The sequence below is a fragment of the Strigops habroptila genome, chromosome 8 (genome assembly GCF_004027225.2).
Source record: "Strigops habroptila isolate Jane chromosome 8, bStrHab1.2.pri, whole genome shotgun sequence".
Taxonomy (NCBI): domain Eukaryota; kingdom Metazoa; phylum Chordata; class Aves; order Psittaciformes; family Psittacidae; genus Strigops; species Strigops habroptila.
In genome coordinates, this window is record NC_044284.2 from 28,529,355 (window position 1) to 28,535,354 (window position 6,000).

A 6,000-nucleotide genomic window follows, 5' to 3' on the forward strand; every position below is an offset into this window, starting at 1 on the left:
AGACCTGAACACAATGCTGCCTGTCCAGAAGCAAATCTATAAATGGGATTAATCCCAGGAGGAAGAATGAAGAGATTTAACTAACCACTACTGCAAGGTCACACGTGTTAATCAGCTTAGTTACCTACAGAATTGACCTTACCACTATATCAGCTAATGATTAACTTCATCTGTGCCACAGCCTCTCATTGCTGCAGATGGCCTTGGGGTAAGCTGGGAGGGAACAGGGAGGCAATAAGGAAAGAAGCTAAGCACAAGTCATGTGTCATGAGGCAGCTGAAGAAGAAGGAATAGCCACACCTCAGTGCTTGGCTTCAAGAAGCAATCCATCACGCATGTTACATTAATAACTGTAATTTTTAACTGTGAAAGTGCGGTGATATCAGCACTGCCTGATGAGCTGTGACCAAGGATTAGCTGCAAACACCCTCCTTGCACAGGAGTTTCCCCAGACCAGAAAGCATAAAGCTTCCCCAGCAGAAGCAAACAGCGCTTTCGAGAGGCACCATCAAGTGATGGTAAACTTCAGTGTCTGAGATTTGCTAATCTCACAGCACAACTGCAGTGCAAAGAAAAACACATTTGAGCTATCAACCTTATTGCCACCAGTTATGTGCCAGTGGAGTAGCAGGAAATCAGCTCAGATGTGTTTGCTCTATTTTTTCTGTTTATAACATGCTTTGCACAAAAGACATCTGACAGCATGATCAGCTAGAGAGAAATAGTTGCAAACTGCAGTAGAAGTTTAAGTACGTTTGTTATGGCTGGATTTTTGATGATTGGAAAATTCACAGTGGGATCTAGGAGATGGAAGAAACTGACATTTAAAACATTTTAATTCCACCTTGATGTCCCGCTAACAGTTTAAAGAGAAATGAGTACATGGAGTTTCATTCCACACTGATGTATAATTTTATCTCAGTTTATTCAACCTCATGCTAATTCTCACTTCAATATTACTGTGCAATTTTAAGGCTGACATTGACTTTTTTTTACCATGATAGATTTAGATGTTTTTTTCGCCTCCACAGCACTGCTGATTCCTGCACCAGTCTTCGTTGCACAGGGGTGACCCCACATAAGCTGGGTACCAACCATCTCCTTGCCTTTAGATGTGTCTGTACATACCATAGAGTCACTCAGTGTCCCCCCAGTGTGACGCAGAAGTGTCTATATACCATTTTTGTGGTTGTCTGAGACTATTTCGTAGTAAAATATAATAGTAAAGTATTGCAATACATTTAGCTGCCTATTCATTCTCCTAGAGCTCATTTTGCATTTTCAAGAATAAAGAGTATAGAAAGGACCAACCACATGCCATTTTTAGTCATCAGCAATTAGTTAATTCGCTTTTGGGGTGCCCACAGAGGAGAACCCCCAGTTTCCTGCATACCATTTTTCGTCTGTGCTCTGTGCACAGCTAAAAAAGCACAGGGCAAGGTAGGTCTAGCAGTCTGTTCAAGGCTTTGGGTGCAATTCAGTTCGTTTTCCTCAAACTGCACTTTGGGATTTGCATGACTGACTGCAGTTTTGAAGACCCTGCAGCTGTTTTGGTGTGGTGCCAGCACCAATCTGCGCAGGACTGTCAGCCACCAAAGGGATAGTCCAGAGTTCAGGACTAAAGGACACCAAGGACCTGGAGCCCCCCACCGTGGAGCCGACCAGTCAAGCTAGTGCTGTTCTCATCACTTGACTACTAAAATGCTATACCCATGATGTTGGCAACAAATTAACATGGAAATGGAGGTGGGAAACAGCATGTATTTATTTACTCTAATCCTGTCTGATCAAATCAGCATTTCCTCTCCTGCTTTTAACACTCTTACCTGAAAAAGAAGCAGAAAAGATCAACCTCGAAAGCTGATTTTCCCGTCTTGCTGATTCCTTCTTTGAATAAAAGAGCTTTCTCAGGCCAAGAACCAACTAACAAGCAGCCAAACTGCTTATATCCACAATTGCTGGTTTACCTGCTGTCAGATAAGCATCAGGTAAGGAGCCAGGAACATCACATGACTCAAAAGATACACTACTCTTTATATGTAAATAATGTACTGAAGTAAGGACACTTTGGCAAACAACTGAAGGAAACATGCATTTCTGCTCACTTTGTTTACATATCTGTGGATTTCCCACTTTGCTGAGACCTTTGGCTATTATAATGTGTTGTTATAGTTGTTGAGAGGACTGGAATTTTTTTCTCTGTTTTGAAATTCTTTCCAGGATCCAAAAGAAGTACATGTAGATTTTTTTTTTCTTCAACTTTTTGCAGTTTTAATTCACAGGATTGATTTGTCATTTGATTGGAGTGTGCTAGATTGCACATCGCTTTTATTAGAAATAAAGTAGCATTAAAATCTAGTGTAACATAAAGGTAGCCATCCAACTCATTTATTTAATTTTCATATCTGGTATTACTTGGCTGTATGAGTGTGAGATGCCAACTCAGTGCTTGGGACTGAGAAAAAGCTCTCTATTCTGGTCAGCTAGCTGCTATGGTGTTGAGCTACTTTCTTATCCACTTCCAGTATTCTGATGGAAGAGAAAAGAGCTGGTTTTGTTTTGATTGGTTGGTGTTTTGGTTTGGTTTTTTTAACTTTTTTTTTTGTGGGGGGGAGGTGGTGTTTATTTTTTTTCTTTTTAATAGTATTTTCTGTATTTTAATTGAATAAACCCCCAAAAATTTTACTCCAGAAATAAAATGTCTGAAAAATGATTCAAGTTTTGAAGAGACTGAGCATTCAGTTCTCAGCACATCAGCAATTTTGTCACTCGATTTTTTCCTCAGTCCTGTATGTATTTGTCATCTGTACTATAAACTCTTAAACCATTTATTTTATTTTAGCCCCCTAAAACAACACAAGGAAGTTAAAGTGGGTATAACATTTGACTCACTCCAGCTGCTCACATGATCATTCCCAGGTTGAAGAACATGTTGCTGTTATGCTTTTTAATCCGTAAGGTGAAACATTAAGCATCTTGAAAGGTTCAAATGTGACCATGTCCTAAGGTGCAGAGAGAGACTAGAGCCATTCTTCTTTCAGTAGTAAACTACAAATGGATGTTTGCAGCCAAAGCAGGCACGGCTACACCAGCAGCATGTTTAGTTAATTAGACTAAAGCTAATGATTAAGTGGTAACACCAGAAAATGTGATGGTAACAGGTGATGTGAGTGACACAGATTATGAGTATTTTGAAGGAGAGGAATGGTGAGACCTAAGTGGGTTTTCTGGTTTTTTAACTTTAGGTCAATGTTGCTAGGTTTTTATTGATACCTGTTGTTCTGGGACCCTTCATGCAGCCTGGTTAAAACAGACAGTCTTTTCCTGCTCATGATAAGTTTGTGCCTTGTTGTGGCAAGCAGAGCTGCATCCTAAATGTAGTGTTTCTCTGCTCAGTTTCTGAACATGCCCACTCATGATATTTTCTGTTCAAGATTCTTCTCAGTACCAGAGCATCTGATCAGAATTTTTGATTTAAATGTATGTATATTTAAGATGTAAGCAAACAAATAAGTGAATAAATAAATAAATGCATTTTTAGCTGTCAGTGATATTGTGCTGAGAAGAGCTAAGGGATAACAAAGGAGTCTCCTATCAGCAGAGCCCTGGGTGAAACTCATAACTGCAGCTAGCAAAGATATGAGTGTGCTTTCAGAGGAAAACTGGACTAGGGAAATAGTTTTTAGGTTGGGAAACTCATTAGGAAACTAGACTGGAGTTTCTGAGTTGGAGGTTCTGTTTATTTCCATAATATTTAAGAAACCATGGCTTGGTTTATGTATTTTGTAAATAAATAATATTGCATCTAAGAAATACTTTGCCAGAGTCAACAATGTATTATTTTATAGAAGCAGACTGCTGGGGTTACTTATTCTGATTATTATTCTTTAAAAAATATTCACTGAGACCATGATATTTCACCTATGGATATTAGACCTATTGTATATATATTAAGATAGCTTTGGCTTTCAATATTGTAATTTGGAAATATAATCTACACACGTCACAAGACTTTACTGGCACTTTTGATCCTTGACCTGTTTATATAGTAATTATTAACTAGCTTAATTCTGAGAACTGTGTTCATGTTATGTTTTTACACAAGATATTTTGGCATGATAAAATGATGCCTATTACAAGTCAAGGTTGCTTTTGCTCAACCGGAACAGCCACATTAATTCTAAATTCAGTGTAAATGAGAAACAGAATAAATGTTTTCCAAGTAGAATAACAAACCTGGCAAGGAATAAAACATATTCATGCCTTTAAATGCATGAAACAAGGGTGCAGAAATACAGAATTTCAGTTTTGAAGAATGTTAGAACATCTTACAATCTGTGCTTTAAGTATTTTTTTCTCTTTCGAGTTAATTCTTCTTTTTATCCAGCCTTAATCTTTAATCTGTTTAATTTCAGGTATTTATAATTTGTGCGTATATCCAAGTCTGAATTTTATTTGAGTTTGAATTGGGTTTGATTCTGAATGTCTTTTCAAACAAGTGCAAATCAGAGCAGCCACTGACTCAATTTACCTGAGGATAAACTACAAACACAGTAACCCTCCAATACTAACTTAATCTGGCTCGCATAATAGCAAGACTCCATTGATGTCAATGATGCTATTGTAATTTGTGTAAGAATCAGAAGATTTATCGGTTTTAATATCTTACTATTAGATTATTTTTCACATCAGTGCTTCCTTGACTTCAAATCAAGAAAGTAATCTAAACGATACTTGGATAAACCAAATACATTCAGTTTTATAACTTTCTCTCCATAAAACACATTTTCCAGACATCCTACCATCTTTTTTTCTGAACATTTGCAATTTTCATTATTGGTTTGGAAACTAGGCTGCAGAATTAAGCAGATCATTCCAATAATTGTATCACCAATGCTGCATGGACATATGCCACCACTTCTCTGCTTTTTCTTCTTCCTGTCCTTCTTATGGCTTCAGGTTTTGTGTCCTTTATCTTTCTTGTAGCATCGTGCTAATACTTCATATTCAGCTTGTTATCTATGATTTTTGTTTCTCCACTGCAGGATATGTTGATTTTTAGAAGCATAGATATATGACATTGCAGATGTACAAAACAGTTTGTTTATATTAAAACTTACATGATTTACACTTAGACATGGCAAGCCTTCCCTAGTATTTCTTTAATCCATGATTTGTTTTACATTATTACCAAATCAAGACAGTCTCCTTCAGAAATAGCCAGGAACTATTTTTCGATGTGTTTTAACATACATACAGTAGTGTGTAAAGTTTAAAAATAGTGGTTTAATGTTGCCTAAGTCTATTGCTGATCATTAAAAATGGTACTAGTGTAAGTGAAGTCCTACACTTTAACACATACTGAAATATGATGTGGTATAGATCCTCCACTAGTGTAAATAGTCATGCTGAAATTTAAATAAATGAACTTGTGATCATTTATACTGAGTAAGAACTGGTATTTCCTGAGTTTACAAATATTTATCTGTATTTTAAATTACCTTTTTCACTCTGAAAGAAAAAAGCTTCCTTATTTGTCATCTTGAAATTTGTCTTTGCATCCTACATTTGGTAGAGAGCTGGGAATCAAAATACAGAGGGTGGAAAATGGCAGAAATTGCTGAATAGAAATAGCTATCTCCCCTATCATGAACTGTGTTATGGAAAAAAAAATAATCATCTTTTCTTTATAAGTATATTTCTAGCAGAGTACGGTAACCTAACACAAATCATGGCAAAATATTTCCTCAGCTAAAAAATCTTTGTGTTACTGCTACAGACATCCCTAACACAGTAAAGCCTTATTTGCCTTTAAGTAGAGAAAATAGTTGAAAGATATTTACATGAATAGTAGATTTGAGAAAAGACTATCTTAGTCAGAGAAAGGTGGAAGTAAAGAGATTACATGATCAAAATATATAGAGAGTGTTTATTCATTATATGTGAACTGTGTACAGTTCTGGTGTCCTCAACATAAAAAGGACATGGAGCTGTTGGAGC

General features: G+C 36.7%; 1 protein-coding gene across 1 annotated transcript in view; it reads right to left on the reverse strand.

Moving 5' to 3' along the window:
• The window catches only part of BCHE (butyrylcholinesterase), a 53,150-nt gene extending 51,122 nt beyond the window's left edge, over positions 1-2,028 (reverse strand). The window contains exon 1 of the mRNA XM_030495704.1: positions 1,827-2,028. The gene's annotated coding sequence lies outside the window, so the exon portion shown is untranslated. The remainder of the gene's footprint in view (positions 1-1,826) is intronic.
• Positions 2,029-6,000: the final 3,972 nt, after the last annotated feature.